The following is a 24,559-nucleotide window of genomic DNA, read 5'->3' on the forward strand; positions in this document are numbered from 1 at the left end:
TGATTGGAGTCCACCTGTGGTATATTCAATTGATTGGACATGATTTGGAAAGGCACACACCTGTCTATATAACGTCCCACAGTTGACAGTGCATGTGCAGGAATTGTCCATAGAGCTCAGAGAGAGGATTGTGTAGAGGCACAGATCTGGGGAAGGGTACCAAAACATTTCTGCAGCATTTAAGTTCCCCCAAGAACACAGTGGCCTCCATCATTATTAAATGGAAGAAGTTTGGATCCACCAAGACTCTTCCTAGAGCTGGTAGCCCGGCCAAACTGAGCAATCGGGGGAGCTGGGCCTTGGTCAGGGAGGTGACCAAGAACCCGATGTTCACTCTGACAGAGCTCCAGAGTTCCTCTGTGGAGATGGGAGAACCTTCCAGAAGGACAACCATCTCTGCAGCACTCCACCAATCAGGCCTTTATTGTAGAGTGGCCAGACGGAAGCCGCTCCTCAGTAAAAGGCACATGACAGCCCGCTTAGAGTTTGCCAAAAGGCACCTAAACGACTCTCAGACCATGAGAAACAAGATTCTCTGGTCTGATGAAACCAAGATTGAAGAATTTGGCCTGAATGCCAAGCATCACGTCAGGAGGAAACCTGGCACCATCCTTACGGTGAAGCATGGTGGTGGCAGCATCATGCTGTGGGGATGTTTATCAGCAGCAGGGAATGGGAGACTAGTCAGGATCGAGGCATAGATGAACAGAGCAAAGTACAGAGAGATCCTTGATGAAAACCTCCAGAGCTCTCAGGACCACAGACTTGGGCGAAGGTTCACCTTCCAACAGGACAACGACCCTAAGCACACTGCCAAGAGAACGCAGGAGTGGCTTCGTGACAAGTCTCTGAATGTCCTTGCGTGGCCCAGCCAGAGCCCAGGTTTGAACCCGATCGAACATCTCTGGATAGACCTGAAAATAGCTGTGCAGCGACGCTCCCCATCCAACCTGACAGAGCTTGAGAGGATCTGCAGAGAAGAATGGGAGAAACTCCCCAAATATAGGTGTGCCAAGCTTGTACAGTCATACCCAAGAACACTCGAGGCTGTAATTGCTGCCAAAGGTGCTTCAACAAAGTACTGAATACTTATGTAAATGTAATATTTCAGTTTTTTATTTCTAATACATTTGCAAACATTTATAAAAAACAGTTTTTGCTTTGTCATGATGGCGTATTGTGTGTAGATTGATGAGGGATTTAAAAATATATATATATATTTTAGAATAAGGCTGTAACATAATAGAATGTGGAAAAAGTCAAGGGGTCTGAATACTTTCCGAATGCACTGTACATGGTGGCATAACTGGAAGATCAGAATGCTGTGAACCAAGCGGTTGTGAGTTCAAATCCCAGATGAGAACATGTTGAATAATAATTACTGCATAAATAAACATACACAATGTAATCATGTATGTTAAATATGTATGTTAAAAGCACTGTGTGTGTGTATCCTAATGACTCATTCTTGTACATAAATATATATATTTTTTATGTGTACTTTAAAAGCCGTGTGTGTGTAGCCTAATGGCACATTTTTGTTTGCATGGCATCACCTGTGAAATCTCACGTGAAAATTTGAATCCACATTTAAAAGATGATGTGATCACGTGAAAATGTGTTCCAAAAATACATGGTTTCACTTCATTTTGCATGTGCAAATCCGCATGTGAAACTTGATGTGAAATATCATCACATGTGAAGTGTTCCAAAAACACATGGTTTCAAATCATTTCACATGTGGAAATTTCACATGTGAAATCACACAGTTTTCTACATGTGAAATCATGTGTTCTTTCCGTAATGGTGGTGAGAGGAAGTGGTAGGAGGAACACTAGTACTCCAGTGTGCCGGTTAAACATTACTTTCAGCAGGTTTAGAATGCTTCTGCTCTGTGTGTTCATGGTGTGTATCTTATCTATAGAGAGGAGGTAGGGGGAAATACACTGTGTGGGCTATGTGCCAAGTAAAGAGCAAATGGTCATTGCAAAAACATACAGAGGGTGAACAAAAAAGCACACAAACAGGTGTACAAATACACACTCTCAAACAATTACCCATTTTACTGTAAAGATCAAACTATCTACCCTGTTAAACATAGACACACATTTATTTGTTGCATTCTCTCTGTCAACATAGAACCCAGCTAGCACATAACGTTCTGAGAACCATATGTTTCTTGGATCTTGGTGAAAGTGTGGTTGTCATATGGTTAATTTGCATACAACCTTTCCACATCTTTCTTGGAATTGTGCAGGATAGTTGCTTGACTTTGGAACATTCTTAGCACATTTAAGGAACTTGACCCCCCAAAACATTATTGGTATTTCATTACTTTAACAGAACGTTTCCTAAAAGTTCAAACATGGTTGCATTTAATGTTATAGGAACGTTCTCCAACTGGTTTGACATTGGGAATGTTCTCAAATAGTTCAGAGAACGTTAAGAAACAACGTTCTTTTGTGGGAATTTTTGTACTTTATCATAACATTTCTTACAAGTTTAGTCATGGTTCTATTTAAAGTCATGTTCTCAAATTGTTCCAAGAACGTTTAAAAAATGTGTTTTATTCTGTAGGAATTTCAGTACTTCAGCATAACATTTCCTACAGGTTTCCTCGTGGTACTATTAAAGTAACGTTCTCAAATTGTTCAGAGAATGTAAAGAAACAATGCTCTTGTGTGGTAATGTCAGTGCCTCCACAGAACATTCCACACAGGTACACATATACAGTACCTTTCTTTCTCAGAGCATGAAGAAAACTTTCCATAAAAACCACAAGAAAACTTCAGTAATGTTCAGAGAACATACATTCTGTTCTCAGCATCAACAAAACTCTCTCTATCATCTATCTTGTTAAGTGTGTTCAGGTTTATTGGCCATGCCCACTAATTAGCCACACCTGATCTTGATGCTTGTTTCCTTTGAAATTAGGTCTGTTTGAATAGAACAGCTTTGTATGCGTAAAAAAAAACATGGCTTGCTAGCTCCATCCTGGTGGCGCAGTGGACTAATTCCATAAATAGAGAACAGAAGGTTATAGGTTAAAATCTCACTGATGCCGTGTCACAATAAGAAATACATGTGTTTGCATGATTTATGCCTAGGAAATACATTTCCATGTGTCCTATCTGTGCTTCGAGTTCAAAATGTAATCCTAAATAAGCTAGCACTGTCATTAAAAGTCTTATTGAAACATTCAGTGAAAGTTTTAACCCTCCCGTTGTCCTAGGGTCAAAATGACCCACCACTGTGTTGAACCAACTTTATTTAATTTTTATATTTTTTGGATCATTTGTGAGAAGGAGGCAGTGATACTTTCTTTAAAGTCTCACTGCCTCCTTCTCACAAATGATCCCAAAAAGTTGGTTCAACACAGTGGCGGGTCATTTTGACCCTAGGACAACGGGAGGGTTAAGGAAGTTATTCAAAAACCTCCAAATAACCTATCATTTCCATTCTCAGAGCGTTAATAAAACGTCCCAGGAAAACTTTCAGGGAGCTAGAGTAAAATGTTCTCAGAACTTCCCTGCAACCTAAAAATAAAAGGCAAAATGTTCACTTCTGTTCTCAGAATGTTTTAAAAATGTTCTGTTTTACCGGTCAGGAAACGTATAGCTTCGTTCCCACCACCAATGTGAAACCAAAAATATACGTTCCAACAACTTCCAAGGAACCAAATGTGCTACCTGGGAAGTATTTTGCAAGACTGTGTAATCTGTCAAGTGACCTCCCTAGACGCATGGGTCCTTTGAGAGGTTATTCTTACCATTTTCACTAAAAACATCACATGTGATTCTCCTCTTTTCTGAGGCGTAAAATTGACCCTGATCCACACACACACAAAGCACTTCTCCCCGTAAAACGAAACAGTAGTCTCAATGTTTCAGTCTGTGGTAAATCTCGTATTTTTTACGTTTATGTGCAACAGGTCAAACAATTACCAGCGCATAAATATATCACCTGTCATCACGCTGAGTTAAGGTACCAACTAGGGGAACATGCAGGATGTTTTATGCCCTTTCGGGGGCACGCAGGCAGGCAGGGCAAACAGGCCCGAGGGGAGTGGGCTGGGGGCTGGGGCTGGGCTGTTGCTGCCCCCTAACACTAAACTCAACCAATCACATATCTTACCAAGACTTAAACCAAACCCTAACCTTAACCTTAACCAATTAGAATGACTTGCCTAAACCACTCACCTTAGTTTCTTCCCTCGAGGCAGCGCTACCTTTAGAACAAAAATGGAAAAAGGAACACTCCAATCCGGCTGGGGCTGGGGTGATCTGGGTAGAGGTAAGTAGCCTTAGATAGGGCTGTGTGATAGGGAAGACAAATAGATCTGTGTATTCTGAAGCCTGTCTAGCTGCAGTTTAGATCAAAGAGAACCAGTCTGATAAGAGACATCACAGAGCACCTCCCACTGGAACCTAAATACACATCATACACCCCAGGCCTGGGGAAAAGGAGGACACTGCTTTTTTCCCTGATATATCAGCTTAGTGAGGAATGAGGACGGAGAAGGAGGGACAGTTAGTTGCTTATGCTACTAGGCACTACTAATACTAAACATATCTAAGGAGAGCTAATGGTAAAATCCAAGCCACATCTGAAGTGCAGGAAATATCAAATAAATAAAATAAAGAGTACATTTCAAGAATTGACCACTGAATTAGCTGAATCTGACACTAAAATTACACCCCACCCCCATGTTTCTGACCATAACCGTCTGGCCAGAGTATACCCATTAGCAACCAGCTCTCCAGACTCACTTTGAGTGGGACCGTAGTGTTGGCATGGCCCACTTTAGTTTGTTACCATTTATTTATCTAGGTAATATCTGAGATCAGGTCTGTGGAACCCTGCCGCAGTCTACTATACTGAACAAAAATATAAACACAACATGCAACAATTTCACTGATTTTACTGAGTTACAGTTCATATAAGGATATTAGTCAATTGAAATAAATAAATTAGGCCCTAAACTATGGATTTCACATGACTGGGCAGGGGCGCAGTCATGGATGGGCCTGGGAGGGCATAGGCCCACCCACTTGGGAGCCAGGCCCTCTCACTGGGGAGCCAGGCCCAGCCAATCAGAATACGTTTTTCCCCACAAAAGGGCTTTATTTACAGACAGAAATACTCCTCAGTTTCATCAGCTGTACAGATGGCTGGTCTCAGACGATCCCGCAGGTGAAGAAGCTGGATGTGGAGGTCCTGGGCTGGCGTGGTTACACATGGTCTGTGGTTGTGAGGCCAGTTGGACGTACTGCCAAATTCTCAAACATTATGTGGGAGGTGGCTAACGGTAGAGAAATTAACGTTACATTTTCTGGCACCAGCACTGGTGGACATTCCTGCAGTCAGCATGCCAATTGCACGCTCCCTCAAAGCTTGAGACATCTGTGGCATTGTGTTGTGTGACAAAACGGCACATTTTAGAGTAGCCTTTTATTGTCCCCAGCACAAGGTGCACCTGTCTAACTATCATGCTGTTTAATCAGCTTCTTGATATGCCATATATAACCCCGCTATGATATGCTACAACTGTTAGGTGGATGGATTATCTTGGCAAAGGAGAAATGCTAACTAACAGGGATGTAAATACATTTGTGCACAACATTTTTGAGAAATAAGCTTTTTGTGTGTATGGAACAATTCTGGGATCTTTTATTTCAGCTCATGAAACAACACTTTACATGTTGCATTTCTATTTTTGTTCCATATACAAGACCAGGGTCATGTTCAGCAGGGTGAAAACATTTTGAAACTGAGTGTAACTGTTCTGCTACAGTGTGCCCTACTGAACACGACCCTGGGTCCAATGGTGGTCTCCCATCTCTCAATCTCCCCTCTCCTCCCTCTCCTTTCCCTCTCACCTCTCTCTTTCCTCTCTCTGCCCCCTCTCCTCTCTCGTCTTCTTTGGTTCCTCTCAGGATTTTTTTTATCCATGGCACAGTTTCATTCATACACAGCTGTGTCCTAAATGGCACACTAGTCCCTATGTAGTGGTTCTGGTCAAAAGTAGTGCACTATGTAGGGAATAGGGTGCCATTTGAGATGCACTCCATGTCTCCAATGAAACTCTCATCCTTCTGTCACCCAGCAGGGAAGTTTTTCATCTAGTTTTGACTCCAGACCCACCTCCCCTCCAGACCCACCTCCCCTAATAACTTAAAACTTCCCGCTGCTTGAATTACCCTCTCTGGAAGGGAAGGGACACCATTGCACCACCACCACCACACAGTGACACATACACACTCACACTCTGTGATCCAAGTTCAAATGTTAGGACTTTAAATAAGGACAGTGCAATTGTGCCAACCAAGACTCTGTGGCTTTGGTCATCAAGCTGAAAATATGATATTCTACACCGCATTACAATAGCATCCTACGCTCGATACATTTCCATGTCTGTTCTGCATTCTCAGCAGTCAATGTTGTCTCTAACAGTCGGAGTAATTGGCCAGTGATGAATGACAAACAAAGAAGCTCTTTTACGTAACCCTTCACAAAATGACCATGTATTGAGTTTATACATGGTCCCTGTAGAGACCTCAGTGATCCTGTTTTCATTTCCACCACTGGATGGACTTTTAAAACCCCATTACTGGCCTAAACTGCTCCCCATACACACACACATGCGCAAATCTGCACGCACACACATACAGCGCCTTTGGAAAGTATTCAGACCCTTTGACTTTTTCCACATTTTGTTACGTTACAGCCTTATTCAAAAATTGATTACATAATTTTTTTTAAATTGCAATCTACACACAATACTCCGTAATGACAAAGTGAAAACAGGTTTTTAGATGTTTTTTGCAAATGTATTACACATAAAATCTGAAATATTCAGACGCTTTGCTATGAGACTCGAAATTGAGCTCAAGTGCATCCTGTTTCCATTAATCATCCTTGAAATGTATCTACAACTTGATTGGAGTCCACCTGTGGTAAATTAATTTCATTGGACATGATTTGGAAAGGCACACACCTGTACATATAAGGTCCCACAGTTGACAGTTCATGTCAGAGCAAAAACCAAGCCATGAGGTTGAAAGAATTGTCCGTAGAGTGCCGAGAGAGGATTGTGTCGAGGCACAGATCTGGGGAAGGGTACCAAAAAATGTCTGCAGCATTGAAGGTCCTCAAGAATACAGTGGCCTCCATCAATCTTAAATGGAAGAAGTTTGGAACCACCAAGACTCTTCCTAGAGCTGGTCGCCCGGTCAAACTGAGCAATCAGGGGAGAAGGGCCTTGGTCAGGGAGGTGACCAAGAACCCGATGGTCACTCTGACCGAGCTCTAGAGTTCCTCTGTAGAGATGGGAGAACCTTCCAGAAGGACAACCATCTCTGCAGCACTCCACCAATCAGGCCTTCATGGTAGAGTGGCCAGACAGAAGCTACTCCGCAGTAAAAGCCACATGACAGCCCGCATGGAGTTTGCCAAAAGGCACCTAAAAACTCTCAGACCATGAGAAACAAGATTCTCTGGTCTGATGAAACCAAGATTGAAGTCTTTGGCCTGAATGCCAAGCGTCACGTCTGGAGGAAACCTGGCACCATCCCTACGGTGATGCATGGTGATGGCGGCATCATGCTGTGGGGATGTTTTTCAGCGGCAGGGACTGGGAGACTAGTCAGGATTGAGGGAAAGATGAACGGAGCAAAGTAAAGAGAGATCCTTGATGAAAACCTGCTCCAGAGCGCTCAGGACCTCAGACTGGGGAAAAGGTTCACCTTCCAACAGGACAACAACCCTAAGCACACAGCCAAGACAACGCAGGAGTGGCTTTGGGACAAGTCTCTGAATGTCCTTAAGTGGCCCAGTCAGAGCCTGGACTTGAACCCGATCGAACATCTCTGGAGAGACCTGAAAATAGCTGTGCAGCGACGCTCCCCATCCAACCTGATAGAGCTTGAGAGGATCTGCAGAGAAGAATGGGAGAAACTCCCCAAATACAGGTGTGCCAAGCTTGTAGCGTCATACCCAAGAAGACTTTAGGCTGTAATCGCTGCCAAAGATAAGGTGCTTCAACAAAGTACTGAGTAAAGGGTCTGAATACTTATGTAAATATGATATTTAGGTTTTTTATTTTTAATAAACTTGCAGAAATATCAAAAAACCTGTTTTTGCTTTGTCATTATGGGATATTGATGAACAATTTAATCAATTTTAGAATGGCTGTAACTTAATAAAATGTGGAAAAAGTTAAGTGGTCTGAATACTTTCCGAATGCACTGTATTCTGTATATACACACACACCACACATCCCCGGTCAGAGGGATTCAGGAAGCTTGAGGAGGATGTGAGGACAGGAGGGATAGGACAGTTCCCTTATCCCTCCTCACCATTTGGGTTGGACTGATCTGGACTGAACTGGAATACTAACCTTGCCTTTCCATTCACCTCCCACAATAATCTCTTGGGCCACCTAACGGTCTTGACTAACACAAGCTCACCGGAACCACAGTGTCTAAAAATAATACACACATACTAACGCACGCTCTCACATCACATTGGGTTGGCCTTTATGCTAGTTGTAGGAGACAAATTCTGAGTTCCTGTGTGTACGTGTTTGTGCCCATTTTGCCTCTGTTTCACTTTCCCCTAAGACTGAGCCACAGGAATCACAGAAGAGGCAGCTTTAATCCTTCTGTGTATCCCCCCGACTCCCCAACCGCATGAATTCAGCTTTTCCCCCATCCTGTATTTAGTGCAGTGTGAGATACATAAACCAACCCTATATGGAGGCAGAAAGACTGACTTTGCTGTGTTATTAGAATTGACAGTGAGTCGTTGAATAATGTTATACATTTCTGTGGTTTCCGGGGCTGGCCCCTAAGATCAAACAGGAACATTAATTCAGTGTTTTCCAGACTTTGGCCTCCCTAGCTGATATTTATCGCAACACGTCAATGAGCTCACTGTGTCTGTTTGGCACTGGTGCACCCTCCTAAACCTTCCCCTTCCCCTCAGTGTTGAGGCCGGGGGATGGTAAACTACATGGCACTTCCTGTTGGGTGCAGTGCCCAGGATGTTCGACAGGAGTACCAGGAAAAAACTAACCCTGAGAGAAAGCATTTGAACTGTGGATGGATAACACGTGTGCCAGCATGTGTTTGTGTGTGTGTATAGAGCCAGGGTCTGGCCTCTGTTGTACCACACCCCCCAGCCCCAACCCTTAAAAAAAAAAAGTTGAAGCCATGGCAACATTTTTTTGAATTACAGGAAAATTGAAAACATTTCTCTCAGACTCATGGCAAAATGTGCAGAAGAGCAGAAAATGTGCTTTAAAAATGCAAAATCCTCTCAGCCTCATAGCAAAATGTTTAGAATAGCATGAGATTAGCTATATATAAAAAAAGATCTCTACCCAATGGCAATATCTGTAGAGTTGCTGGAAATTAGCTTTAAAAAAGCACAATTTTCTCTCAGCCTCATGGCAAAATGTGTAGGAAAAAAAATATATATATATACAGTGGGGGAAAAAAGTATTGTATCTCTGCGGAGATTGGAGAACCATCCAGAAGGACAACCATCTCTGCAGCACTCCACCAATCAGGCTTTTATGGTAGAGTGGCCAGACTGAAGCCACTTCTCAGTAAAAGGCACATGACAGCCCGCTTGGAGTTTGCCAAAAGGCACCTAAAGGACTCTCAGACCATGAGAAACAAGATTCTCTGGTCTGATGAAACCAAGATTGAAGTCTTTTTAACACTTTTTTGGTTACTACATGATTCCATATGTGTTATTTCATAGTTTGGATGTCTTCACTATTATTCTACAATGTAGAATATAGTAAAAATAAAGAAAAACCCTTGAATGAGTAGGTGAGTCCAAACTTTTGACTATTAGTGTGTGTATGTATATATATATATATATATATATATATATATATATACAGTGGGGAGAACAAGTATTTGATACACTGCCGATTTTGCAGGTTTTCCTACTTACAAAGCATGTAGAGGTCTGTAATTTTTATCATGGGTACACTTCAACTGTGAGAGACGGAATCAAAAACAAAAATCCAGAAAATCACATTGTATGATTTTTAAGTAATTAATTTGCATTTTATTGCATGACATAAGTATTTGATCACCTACCAACCAGTAAGAATTCCGGCTCTCACAGACCTGTTAGTTTTTCTTTAAGAATCCCTCCTGTTCTCCACTCATTACCTGTATTAACTGCACCTGTTTGAACTCGTTACCTGTATAAAAGACACCTGTCCACACACTCAATCAAACAGACTCCAACCTCTCCACAATGGCCAAGACCAGAGAGCTGTGTAAGGACATCAGGGATAAAATTGTAGACCTGCACAAGGCTGGGATGGGCTACAGGACAATAGGCAAGCAGCTTGGTGAGAAGGCAACAACTGTTGGCACAATTATTAGAAAATGGAAGAAGTTCAAGATGACGGTCAATCACCCTTGGTCTGGGGCTCCATGCAAGATCTCACCTCGTGGGGCATCAATGATCATGAGGAAGGTGAGGGATCAGCCCAGAACTACACGGCAGGACCTGGTCAATGACCTGAAGAGAGCTGGGACCACAGTCTCAAAGAAAACCATTAATAACACACTACGCCGTCATGGATTAAAATCCTGCAGCACACGCAAGGTCCCCCTGCTCAAGCCAGCGCATGTCCAGGCCCGTCTGAAGTTTGCCAATGACCATCTGGATGATCCAGAGGAGGAATGGGAGAAGGTCATGTGGTCTGATGAGACAAAAATAGAGCTTTTTGGTCTAAACTCCACTCGCCGTGTTTGGAGGAAGAAGAAGAATGAGTACAACCCCAAGAACACCATCCCAACCGTGAAGCATGGAGGTGGAAACATCATTCTTTGGGGATGCTTTTCTGCAAAGGGGACAGGACGACTGCACCGTATTGAGGGGAGGATGGATGGGGCCATGTATCGCGAGATCTTGGCCAACAACCTCCTTCCCTCAGTAAGAGCATTGAAGATGGGTCGTGGCTGGGTCTTCCAGCATGACAATGACCCGAAACACACAGCAAGGGCAACTAAGGAGTGGCTCCGTAAGAAGCATCTCAAGGTCCTGGAGTGGCCTAGCCAGTCTCCAGACCTGAACCCAATAGAAAGTCTTTGGAGGGAGCTGAAAGTCCGTATTGCCCAGTGACACCCCCGAAACCTGAAGGATCTGGAGAAGGTCTGTATGGAGGAGTGGGCCACAATCCCTGCTGCAGTGTGTGCAAACCTGGTCAAGACCTACTGGAAACGTATGATCTCTGTAATTGCAAACAAAGGTTTCTGTACCAAATATTAAGTTCTGCTTTTCTGATGTATCAAATACTTATGTCATGCAATAAAATGCAAATTAATTACTTAAAAATTAGATTTTCTGGATTTTTGAAGTGTACCTATGATAAAAATTACAGACCTCTACATGCTTTGTAAGTAGGAAAACCTGCAAAGTCGGCAGTGTATCAAATACTTGTTCTCCCCACTGTATGTATATATATACAGTGCATTCAGAAAGTATTCATTCCCCTTCACTTTTTCCACATTTTGTTACGTTACAGCCTTATTCTAAAATGGATTAAATTGTTAATATATATATATATATATACACCTCCAGTCAAAAGTTTGGACACACCTATTCATTAAAGGGTTTTTCTTTATTTTCACTATTTTTTACATTGTAGAATAATAGTGAAGACATCAAAACTATGAAATAACACATATGGAATCATTAAATAACCAAAAAAGTGTTAAACAAATCTAAAAATATTTTATATTTGATATTCTTCAAATAGCCACCCTTTGCCTTGATGACAGCTTTGCACACTCTTGGCATTCTCTCAACCAGCTTCATGAGGTAGTCACCTGGAATGCATTTCAATTAACAGGTGTGCCTTCTTAATATGCCATTTAGCAGACGCTTTTATCCAAAGCGACTTACAGTCATGTGTGCATACATTTTTACGCATGGGTGGTCCCGGGGATCGAACCCACTACCCTGGCGTTACAAGCGCCATGCTCTACCAATTGAGCTACAGAGGACCACTTCTTAAAAGTTAATTTGTGGAATTTATTTCCTTCTTATTGCATTTGAGCCAATCAGTTGTGTTGTGACAAGGTAGGGGGGTATACAGAAGTTAGCCCTATTTGGTAAAAGACCAAGTCCATATTATGTCAAGAACTGTTAAAATAAGCAAAGAGAAACAACAGTCCATCATTACTTTAAGACATGAAGGTCAGTCACTACAGGGATTTCCAGAACTATGAAAGTTTCTTCAAGTGCAGTCGCATAAACCATCAAGCGCTATGATCATACTGGCTCTCATGAGGACCGCCACAGGAATGGAAGACCCAGAGTTACCTCTGCTGCAGAGGATAAACTCATTAGAGTTAACGGCCTCAGAAATTGCAGCCCAAATTAATGCTTCACAGAGTTCAAGTCACAGACACATCTGAACTACTCAGAGGGCACTGTGTGAATCAGGCCTTCATGGTCGAATTGCTGCAAAGAAACCACTACTAAAGGACACCAATAAGAAGAAGAGACCTGCTTGGGCCAAGAAACACGAGCAATGGACATTAGACCGGTGGAAATTTGTCCTTTGGTCTGGAGTCCAAATTGGAGATTTTTGGTTCAAATCGCTGTGTCTTTCTGAGACGTGGTGTGGGTGAACATGTGATCTCTGCATGTGTAGTTCCCACCGTAAAGCATGAAGGAGGAGGTGTTATGGTGTGGGGGTGCTTTGCTGCTGACACTGTCTGTGATTTATTTAGAATTCAAGGCACACTTAACCAGCATGGCTACCACAGCATTCTGCATCGATACGCCATCCCATCTGGTTTGGGCTTAGTGGGACTATCAACAGGACAATGACCCAACACACCTTCAGGCTGTGTAAGGGCTATTTTACCAAGAAGGAGAGTGATGGAATGTTGCATCAGATGACCTGGCCTCCACAGTCCCCCGACCTCAACCAAATTGAGATGGTTTGGGGTGAGTCGGACCGCAGAGTGAAGGAAAATCAGCCAACAAGTGCTCAGCATATGTGGGGACTCCTTCAAGACTGTTGGAAAAGCATTCCAGGTGAAGCTGGTTGAGAGAATGCCAAGAGTGTGCAAAGCTGTCATCAAGGCAAAGGGTGGCTATTTGAAGAATCTCAAAAGTAAAATATATTTTGATTTGTTTAACTCTTTTTGGGTTACTACATGATTCCGTATGTGTTATTTTATAGTTTTGATGTCTTCACTATTATTCTACAATGTAATGTTAAAAATTGTAAAAATTAAGAAAAACTGTTGAATGAGTAGGTGTGTCCAAACATTTGACTGGTACTGTATATATACACACTACATGACCTTCTCGTCGAACATCTCATTCCAAAATCATGGGCATTAATATGGAGTTGGTCCCCCCTTTGCTGCTATTACAGCCTCCACCCTTCTGGGAAGGCTTTCCACTAGTTCTGTCCACATACTTTTGTGTATATATATATATATATATTTATTTATTTGGGGGGAGGTTGGGTCCCTTGCTCAGACCTTGCAGGGGGCCCCGCAAAACTGTGGTAGGCCATTGGGTCTGGCCCAGTCAGTGGAGCCATTGTGGGGACAGAGAGGAGAGAGGAAGGGAGGAGAGCTATAGCAGGGATTCGCTCCCAGCCTCAACACACACACACACAGGGCCTGGGTTGTCTGTGTCTATAAATGGGTGAGAATAGGACACAGTTCTCACTGTGTTTGTGTTTAAAGAAGAGACGGAGTGAATGGAAGACGGTCCTCACTGTGTAAGTGTGTGTTTAGAAGGAGAGAGTGAATGAGGGACAGACAGCCTCCATTGTTCACTGTATGTGCTTGAACAGTATGACCTTCCCCACGTCTATAGAAAAGAGGAACCAAAAGAGAGAAAAGGGCAGTTGTGAACGATTCACAAAAAGACAGAGCTAAATGTGGCTCACTGTTACCCCTGGGTCTATGAGAGGAAGTGTGAGAAGAGTGAGGGTTTGTCTGTGGTAGAGAAGTGTCTGTTGAGATAGGAGGTTCCATTGACTGTGAGGAGGAGGAGGAGGAGGAGGAGGAGGAGGAGGAGGAAGAGGAGGAGGAGATGGAGGTCTGTGGAACCTCTGTGGTTACACCGGAGCGCCATGCCAAACCATGTTCCGGAAGCCGCACCCCACCCGCACCCCACCACCGGGAATCCATCGTCAGAGGAGACCTGTATGGAAAATTACTGTATTAATTAAAACCTGTACAGGCAGGTGGGACACAGGTCAGCCAAGGGTCTCAGAGAGCAGAGAGATGCCTCTCATTCCTTCATTGACCATAGACTTTATTAATTCTGAGTTTCCGACCTATGGCCACCACATGAGTGATGTCTATTTAAATAATAATTGTCATCTGAAATTCAGCGCTCGTGTGCGATTCATTCAAAAAGTCTTGATGAGGGTTCAAAGAAAAAAGAGGCCATAAATAATGAAAAATAAAGAAAGTCTGGGGTACACAACACAACATGACACGAAAACATGAACTTCAAATAGCAGCTCATCCTGGTCGGCTGTAAATTGAAAATGACAACATTAACCACAGTGTCATAAACATAAAAGCACAACGTCGGAATTGAGTTGAAATTTCATATACAGTCATTGGTTCATATGTTTGTCATTTCCCCAGCAGAGTAAAACAACACAAAGCCCTGACAGATAATTCCACTTATTTCTTCTGTTGGTTATTATTGTTTGTTTCTTCAGAAGTGAAGGATGATGCCATGCAGAGAGAGAGAGAGAGAGAGAGAGAGAGAGAGAGAGAGAGAGAGAGAGAGAGAGAGAGAGAGAGAGAGAGAGAGAGAGAGAGAGAGAGAGAGAGAGAGAGAGAGAGAGAGAGAGAGAGAGCAGGGTAGAGACACCAACAGAGATGTAATTAGCCAGAGATCAGAGGAAGGGAGGCTGGAGTGGTGGGTCCATGGTAAGACGTGGGACCATGAGAAGATGACACGACATGGTATAGGGCGGGACACTGGAGCGCTGGGACTTTGAGAATGAGACAATGGTTTCAGATGAGGAGATACTATTTCAACGATCCAGTTATTGTTTGCATATTTTTCTCAAGTCCTATTTTGTTTTTACAACAGCATGGATTACTTACCAAATGTCCATATCCTACTATACTAGTTGTTGATGAAAAGTTACATTCCCTTTTGCAGACTTATCTGAATAAATACAAAAAGGGGCCCATAGTTTTTCTGGTCAGGTGACATAGTCAGGAAAAACTGAAGGCCCTTAACTTGAGGTGAACTTGAATTTCAGTGTTGGCATGTCATATTTCCACAGGCCTCCTGTTATACCGTGTGCAAGTGACGTGTTCCGACGTCATACTTCCATGTTCATGTCCCTGGTCTTTTGAAAATGAAAATGCAGTCATATCTAACATTTTAGTCATTTAGCAGACACTCTTATCCAGAGCGACTTACAGTTAGTGAGTGCATACATTTTCATACTGGCCCCCCTGGCTCCCCGTGGGAATCGAACCCACAACCCTGGCGTTGCAAGCGCCATGCTCTACCAACTGAGCTACACGGGGGGCCAGGGGGGCCAGTATGAAAATGTATGCACTCACTAACTGTTTTATGTTATATGTGTAAAATTATATTCGTGTTTGTGGATTAATGTACTTCTGCCAGATGCCTTTGATGACAATTTTGCACTAAAGACCATTGCATTACATTTTTGCCCATTGAAGACCATTCAAAAAGCCTACAACATTTTAAAAACTACAAGGCTACTTGCCGCATCACTTGTATGGCTTATTGTCCCTCTAGTGGTCACATAGATAATTTCACTACTGACACAGGTAGTCTTTTTTAAGAGGGTGTTGATTTTTCTGAAGAGAGAGGAGAACGAGTCATGCCAAAGCTGGCACCGATCGCCTGCCTTTCAGAATCAGGAAGGAGGGCTATAGTCTGTGTGTGTGTGTGTGTGTGTGTGTGTGTGTGTGTGTGTGTGTGAGGGCTATAGTATGTGAGAGCCACCACCACCCTCTGAGCCAGGCCCTGAGCTCTACTGTTATTCTGCCATACTTGGAAAAATTAGGGAATTTAGGGTCTATGTTTTTCCTGCAGCACAGGTTAGAAAATCAGACATTTTCTGTGTACTTAGGCTAAGCCCTCCTCGGTCATGCTAGGCACTATTCATTTATAACAGTGGGCAGGGAAAGCATCGTGAGGTGTTTATACTTTACAGCAGAAAGGAATAACATCAATCCCTGTGTAAACGTAATCCGTCTGTGATTGTAAACAGTCTGTCACAGTAATGGTTTAGGAAACAAATGAGGACCTCATGGTGGGGCCTCCAGTAAAAGCCTCCACCAGACCCCCCAGCCTCTACACCTTCACCCCAGTACCCCCCACCCCCTTTGAGGTCTCGAAGCTGAGGCTTGGCTTGGGAGAGGGAGTGGAGCAGGGGGATTCCTGGTCCTGGATCCTCTTGCCTCTTATCTACTCTGGAGGAGCAGTCAGTGCATCAGGAAGATATATTTTACAGGAATTTCTTTAGGACATTACAGACAACAATAACAAAAATCTAACCTGTTAAGTGAAGTGGTATTTTATTTTATTTTATACTTCTCCAAAGTCAGGGGCCATGGCATGGTGAGTAGTGCAGTCCCCCCTCCTCCTATCTCAGGCCAGAGTAGGGAGGGAAGAGGACAGTTGAGGGGGAGAGGAGGGGTGAGGAGCCCCTGACTCCAAAGTGATCTAGGCCAGGAGGAGGGGAGAGGGGTGAGGAGGCGAGAGAGGGGTGAGGAGCATCTGACTCCAAAGTGATCTAGGCCAGGAGGAGGGGAGAGGGGTGAGGAGTGGATAGGGGAGAGAAGAGAGGAGGGGTGAGAAGCCCCTGACTGACTCCAAAGTAATCGAACAGGAAGCAGAGGAGACTACCCAGAAACCCCAGTGGCTTGGCCTCCCTAACATGACAGAGCCACTATTCATATTCCAGGAAGAAAGAAAGAAAAACTACATCAACAATATCAGATGCAGAGAGAAAGAGAGTATGAGAGAGAGGGAGAGAGAGAAATAGATAGAGAAAGAGAGAGAGGAGGGGGGGAGAGAGGGGGGGAGAGAGAGAAAGAGGGAGTGTGTGTGAGTGAGAGAGAGAGCGATTTGACTTCATTAGGTTATGAACTCTTTTTTTCTACATAATGCCTTTCCTCCCCTGGTTTTCAACTGATGTTGTTTTAATAGTGTGCGGGGAGAGGAGGGTGAGAGTGAGGGGGAGGTAGACTTTGAACATAACTTATTTGCTTGTAATATCACCCCCTCCCTCCCTTTGTCTCCACTCTCTTTCCCTCTCTTTCTCAGTGCTTGAATGCAAAAAGACTAAAAAGAAAACAAATACACTGCATAAAGTAACTTATACTAATGCTCCTCTTATCTTTTAGAAAAAGTTTGCTCATGTAAAATATACTGAAGTCTGGAGACGTAGCTCTGTTTTTGTCCGTAAACCATTCTCTAAAACTTTGGCGCCACAACAACACAAACATGATTGTTGTCATTACAAACATCAGTCTCTCTGATCTCCTCGTCTTCCTGTTGTACACAGAACAGAAGCAGCAGTGAACAATAGCTGGTTAAACAGAGGTGGTGGGAGGGAGAGAGGGTGGGGCTAGAATCAGTTAGCATGTACTGCCTGCTGTCCTCTCCCACACACATTCCAGCCAGCCTGTGTGTCTAGTTATGAGTAGATAAACTATTTAGTGCATTACTTTTGAACAGGGCCCATAGGGTCAAAAGTAGTGCACTATATAGGGAAAAGGGTGTCATATGGGATGAAACCATAGAGTCATACACTATATATACAAAGGTATATGGACACTCCTTCAAATTCGTGGACTTGGCTATTTCAGCCACAGCCGTTGCTGACAGGTATATAAAATCGAGCACACAGCCATGTAATCTCCATAGACAAACATTGGCAGTAGAATGGCCTTACTGAAGACCTCAGGGACTTTCAACGTGGCACCGTCATAGGATGCCATCTTTCCAACAAGTCAGTTTGTCAAATTTCTGCCCTGCTAGAGCTGCCCCGGTCAACTCTAGGTGCTGTTATTAGAAGTGGAAACGTCTAGGAGCAACAACGGCTCAGCTGCGAAGTGGTAGGCCACACAAACTCACAGAACGGGACCGCAGAGTGCTGAAACGCCTAGAGCATAAAAATCGTCTGTCCTCTGTTGCAACACTCACTACCAAGTTCCAAACTGCCTCTGGAAGCAACGTCAGCACAATAACTGTTCGTCGTGAGCTACATGAAATGGATTTCCATGACCGAGCAGCCGCACACAAGCTTAAGATCACCATGCGCGATGCCAAGCATCGGCTGGAGTGGTGTAAAGCTTGCCGCTATTGGACTCTGGAGCAGTGGAAACGCGTTCTCTGGAGTGATGAATCACGCTTCACTATCTGGCTGTCCAACGGACAAATCTGGGTTTGGCGGATGCCAGGAGAACGCTATCTGCCCCAATGCATAGTGCCAACTGTAAAGTTTGGTGGAGGAGGAATAATGGTCTGGGGCTGTTTATCACTGTTCGGGCTAGGCCCCTTAGTTCCAGTGAAGGGAAATCTTAACGCTACAGCAGACAATGACATTCTAGATGATTCTGTGCTTCCAACTTTGTGGCAACTGTTTGGGGAAGGCCCTTTCCTGTTTCAGCATGACAATGCCCCTGTGCACAAAGCGAGGTCAATACAGAAATGGTTTGTCGAGATCGGTGTGGAAGAACTTGACTGGCCTGCACAGAGCCCTGTCCTCAACCCCATCGAACACCTTTGGGATTAATTGGAATGCCGACTGCGATCCAGGCCTAATTGCCCAACATAAGTGCCCGACCTCACTAATGCTCTTGTGGCTGAATGGAAGCAAGTCCCCGCAGCAATGTTCCAACATCTAGTGGAAAGCCTTCCCAGAAGAGTGGAGGCTATTATAGCAGCAAAGGGGGGACCAACTCCATATTAATGTCCATGATTTTGGAATTAGATGTTCGATGAGCAGGTGTCCACATACTTTTGGTCATGTAGTGTATGTCAGGGGTAAAGCAAACAGGCCAGACAGACAGGCCTGAGAGAGACAGAGAGAGAGCAACACTGTTTAGCCACACACTGACACACACTCTCTCACACGTACACACACACACGCACACACACAATGCACACAGACACACAGAGAGAGAAGAGAGGTCAAAGGTAACACAGACTACTGACATAAATCTTCCTCTTCTTCCTCTTCCTCCTCCACAAACTTGACTTCTGTCCTCCTGCTACAGTTTTGTCTTCACTTTTCCCTGTTGAGTGTTCCAAGGGTACTTTAACATGGGAGTCTTGGACCAATAAAAATAGTGTTGGCCTCACCCTGCAAACAGACTGAAGTTGAGGAGAGGAATGAGAATGCCAGGACTGCGTGTGTGCGATTAAAGTGGCAGGTTCAGACATAGGCTGAGAGAGAGGGAGAGCGAGTGAGAAAGAACAAGAGGTTACTACATCCCACTGGGAAGCAGAGGAGGTAAAGATAGAAGGGAGGATGGGAGGATAGAGAGAGGGGGCGGTTAGCAGCGGGTAGTCCAGAGGACAATGTGCACACCATAAGTGTTTGGTGCCTTATTTCATGTGAACGCTTGGCACTCTCAAAGGGATGAAAAAGACCCCACCTTGCTCTGGGGTCAAAGGCCAACGAACATCTGAATGCTCATTTCCCTCCATACAGCCCTCTGGGCTTCTCTCAGTGAACACTCCATTCCTAATGACCATGTAATACAATGCCTAATAGTCTTTCATTATGTCAGTGGTAGAGATTTAAATGAAGCGAATTCTATTCCACCTTAGGAACTCTTACCATACAATGTAAATAGCACACAAGACTACTTCTCTTTCAATTAAATTCAAATTAGAAACTGTACTTCCACTGCCAATGGGTCAATAAGCACCAGCAGACGAACATAAACTGAAACATGAAGTAAGGGGGTATAAATAGAGAATAGCTTTATCTGTAAAGTGGAATAGTGTATTTGGACTCCTTATTCTCCTTATCCTTCTCTCTCTTCTCTCTCTTCTCTTCCCTGGGCCTCAGCCTCAGGGTGCATCCCAAATTCCCTTTTTGACCAGGGGCCCTTATGGTTCTGGTCAAAACTAGAGCACTATGTAGGAAATAGAGAGCCCTTTGCGACCACTGGCAATTTTAGCATGTAAATCTTGGTGGGGCAAACTCATATTTTTTGGGGGTGTGCATGCCAGCAAAGCCACTACACAACACAACACTAAACAATACATTAATTGCACTATAATGGTGACAAACAGTGCCCACAAACTACATAAAGCTGTCTCAACAGCAAAGCATTCTTATCAGCACCATGGAGTGAATCTATTACCACCGCTACACCTGGCTATCAGCGGAGCCTCGTCTGGCAGCGAAACAGTTAATTTCTGCCTAATTTACAGTGGGGAAAAAAAGTATTTAGTCAGCCACCAATTGTGCAAGTTCTCCCACTTAAAAAGATGAGAGGTACACGTCAACTATGACAGACAAAATGAGAAAAAAAAATCCAGAAAATCACATTGTAGGATTTTTTATTCTTGTGATCATTTTGACCCCACGGGGTGAGATCTTGCGTGGAGCCCCAGATCGAGGGAGATTATCAGTGGTCTTGTATGTCTTCCATTTCCTAATAATTGCTCCCACAGTTGATTTCTTCAAACCAAGCTGCTTACCTATTGCAGATTCAGTCTTCCCAGCCTGGTGCAGGTCTACAATTTTGTTTCTGGTGTCCTTTGACAGCTCTTTGGTCTTGGCCATAGTGGAGTTTGGAGTGTGACTGTTTGAGGTTGTGGACAGGTGTCTTTTATACTGATAACAAGTTCAAACAGGTGCCATTAATACAGATAACAAGTGGAGGACAGAGGAGCCTCTTAAAGAAGAAGTTACAGGTCTGTGAGAGCCAGAAATCTTGCTTGTTTGTAGGTGACCAAATACTTATTTTCCACCATAATTTGCAAATAAATTCATTAAAAATCCTACAATGTGATTTTCTGGATTTTTATTTTCCTCAATTTGTCTGTCATAGTTGACGGGTACCTATGATGAAAATTACAGGCCTCTCTCATCTTTTTAAGTGGGAGAACTTGCACAATTGGTGGCTGACTAAATTCTTTTTTCCCCCACTGTACAGCCTTTTTTTTTAACATAGCTGATATGGGTGACTTGCTTAAACAAATGTGGTTTCTACTGACAATTGAGATGTACAAACTCTGGCATAAGGGAACAATTAGCGGATAAGAGACAATCCGTCATTTCGATTAAGACGTTAATGAGCGAGCTAAGACGGACGTAGTCAATATAACTATTTGTTCAGCACTTTTGAAATGTACAGCGACAGAATTCAGAACATGGGCCATTCTTACAGTATTCTCCCTGTACACCAAGTCAGAACCATAGGATAAATAAGGGGGCATATAAGCAGACAATGAAAGCTCTTACAATATTCAATGATGACATTTCACCACCAAGTCAGAACAGTATACTAAGTTATGAGGGGGAAAGGGACCAAATTATTAGGGTGAGGCACATGGGCTACTAACAGCTTACTACAGCTTACTACACAAAATACACTTCATATAACTTTTTTAGTTACAGTATTGAAATGGCGCCGGAGAAGATGGCTGCAGTTTTACAGCCCTCTAACCAATTGTACTATTATGTGTATTTTTTTGCGTTATTTGTAATTTATTTTGTACATAATGTTTCTGCCACCGTCTCTTATGACCAAAAAGAGCTTATGCATAGTCACTTTAACTCTACCCACATGTACATATTACCTCAATTACCTCGACTAGCCGGTGCCCCCGCACATTGACTCTGTACCGGTACTCCCCTGTATATAGCCTCCCTACTGTTATTTTATTTTACTGCTGGTCTTTAGTTATTTGCTTTTATTTTTTTACTTAACACTATTTTTATTTAACTTTTTCTTTTAAAAAACTGCATTGTTGGTTAAGGGCTTGTAAGTAAGCATTTCACTGTAATGTTGTTGTATTCGGCGCATGTGGCAAATAAAATTTGATTTGATTTGAGTATGCATATCTCCCTGGCATATTACATAATTTATGCAGCAGCATACAATACATTTTTGGACTCACATTTGTGCTGTGCTCACTTGAACAGGAAGATGGTGCGGCGGTCCTCATTGTTGGCAAATTTTGTCATGAAACTTTGTCATCAAAGTCTGGCATTCTCTGGATTTATGGTGCTTTCAAGACAACTGGGAACTCAGAAAAAAACAAGGTTGAATCATGACATCAGTGATCGTCAGATTGGAGCTCTAGAAAGAGGCCAGAGTTCCCGACTTGGAATTCCAAGTTGGATGACCGTTCAAAATTTATTTTTCCAGTCGGAGTTCACAGTTGAAGTCACTGAAGTCTGAGATTTCCCACTTCGAGTTTCCAGTTGTTTTGAACACGGCAGAAGCCATGATGGCTTGACAGCATGGCCAATGTATTCAACCTTTTCTGGCCCATGGTGTTGCGTGTGAATGTTTATCCTTTTAAGCTTAGAAAAGAGACCCTTAAACCCAGACTTGGACCACACACACTCTCCACCGAATAGCAGGCAGGGGAAGCAAAATAGGGATTCCTTTGCAACGCTCGCAGTTAGCCACTGATTCCTTCCAAACCACTCTTTGTTGTATTTGCGATTTCCAACTTGTCGTGTAATGTTTATGTACAATGACCGATGAGCACCGATACGTTTTATCTATAATTTATCTTCATATGACAAGGATTGAAAAGGATTTGCCTGTAGATTGTTGACGTGATTCATGATGAGCTAAGATTTTGAATGTATGATGTTGACATGATCAGTCCAATCAAAGCTACGGTAGATATAATGTGATTTGACATAATTTAATCTGTGGCCAATGACCTTGAGCCTTCATGGAGCTTAATGTAAATCTATGGCAGCACCCAAGGGGGCTTGAACTTTCAAGCTCTCCCTGTAGATTTTGTGGTGACATAGTGTCCCCATGAGTGACCGAACACTGAGCTGAACAACTAGAGAAGATTACCAAATCCTACGCTCTGTATTTTCTGCTGGCTGCCCCTCCACCACAGAAAGCACTGAGCTAGGCTGAAACACCTGCATTTTGGAGCTGCCTTACTCAAGAAAGCAATAAAGAGACCATGTTTGTATGCGGCTTTATTAACAATAGATATATTTATTTTACATTGTTTGCAAACTGATATGTGACACGTATTAATGCCAAAATAACATGCAAAACAGACAACCCCAAAAAAAACTGTTTGCAACGCAGCCTAAGTGGGAAATCAGGGTTGAAGCCACAGAATGCGTTTCCTTCCGTTAATTAAGATGTAGTGCTTTTATTAACAACACTTGTTGGTGCTGTGTGTGTGTGTGTGTGTGTGTGTGTGTGTGTGTGTGTGTGTGTGTGTGTGTGTGTGTGTGTGTGTGTGTGTGTGTGTGTGTGTGTGTGTGTGTGTGTGTGTGTGTGTGTGTGTGTGTGTGTGTGTGTGTGTGTGTGTGCGTGCGTGTGTGTGTGTGTGTTTCAAAGCTCTAGATGCACCGTGCCAAGTACTCTGGAATAGGGAACTTCTGCCAAGTTCTGTTAACTACAATCGACACATTTTTCTCTCAATGTGCTCCTATTTCCCCTGTATAGACATGACCACTACCACTCTGTTCTGTGCATTGAATATAGTGACTTAGTGATTTTACCTGGTTTGCTCTGTAGATTTTCATGGGAGGAAAAAGTGAGGTTTACTTTGTGAGTACTGTGTTTCAGAGACAGGAGTGTGAGAAAGTCATGTTAACCATGCTCAACATGAGACAGATGGCACTGGTCAAAAGTAGTTGGAAAACCGGGACATTTTAGGAAAGTTGCCAGACTTTTGCAACCCTAAGACACCCCCACAGCGTTGGTTCTGGATATGTTGTTTTAACTACGTAGGGTCATAGACTTCCCGGCGCTTCCTATAGCCTTTCAAACAGCCAGGATGTTAAGGGACTAAGTCTGCATCCCAAAATGGCACCATATCCCCTATATATTGGATTACATTTGTATGGGCCCTGGTCCAAAAGCAGTGCATTAGTAGGGAATAGGGAGCCATTTAGGACTCATTCCATTACAGTCTGACCACTGGCAGCTTGTGTCATTTGAGTGTTTGTTTTACAGTAGTTCTATGTGCATCAAGTTATAGCCTATCACAATCAAATTATGTTCACACACACACACAGATAAGTACAAAGACTGTCCTTTACTTAGGTCCATATCTTCAAGGGGGTCCCTGCTGGAGCAGAGATTACGACCCTTATCTTTACTGCAAGACTGAGAAACATACAGAACAGCAACACAAACAGAGCGTGAAGCAGCAGGACTGTGTAATGTGATAGCAGGCTACTGATGGAATCTATAGGTAGAGTAGTGGAGTGGAGAGGTTGTAGCTATTCAACAGAAAGAGCCAATAGATACCTACAGCGAAAACAGCATTAAAATACCTCAACTTCTGATTGATCATATTT

The sequence above is a fragment of the Coregonus clupeaformis genome, chromosome 34, assembly GCF_020615455.1.
Source record: "Coregonus clupeaformis isolate EN_2021a chromosome 34, ASM2061545v1, whole genome shotgun sequence".
Lineage (NCBI taxonomy): Eukaryota > Metazoa > Chordata > Actinopteri > Salmoniformes > Salmonidae > Coregonus > Coregonus clupeaformis.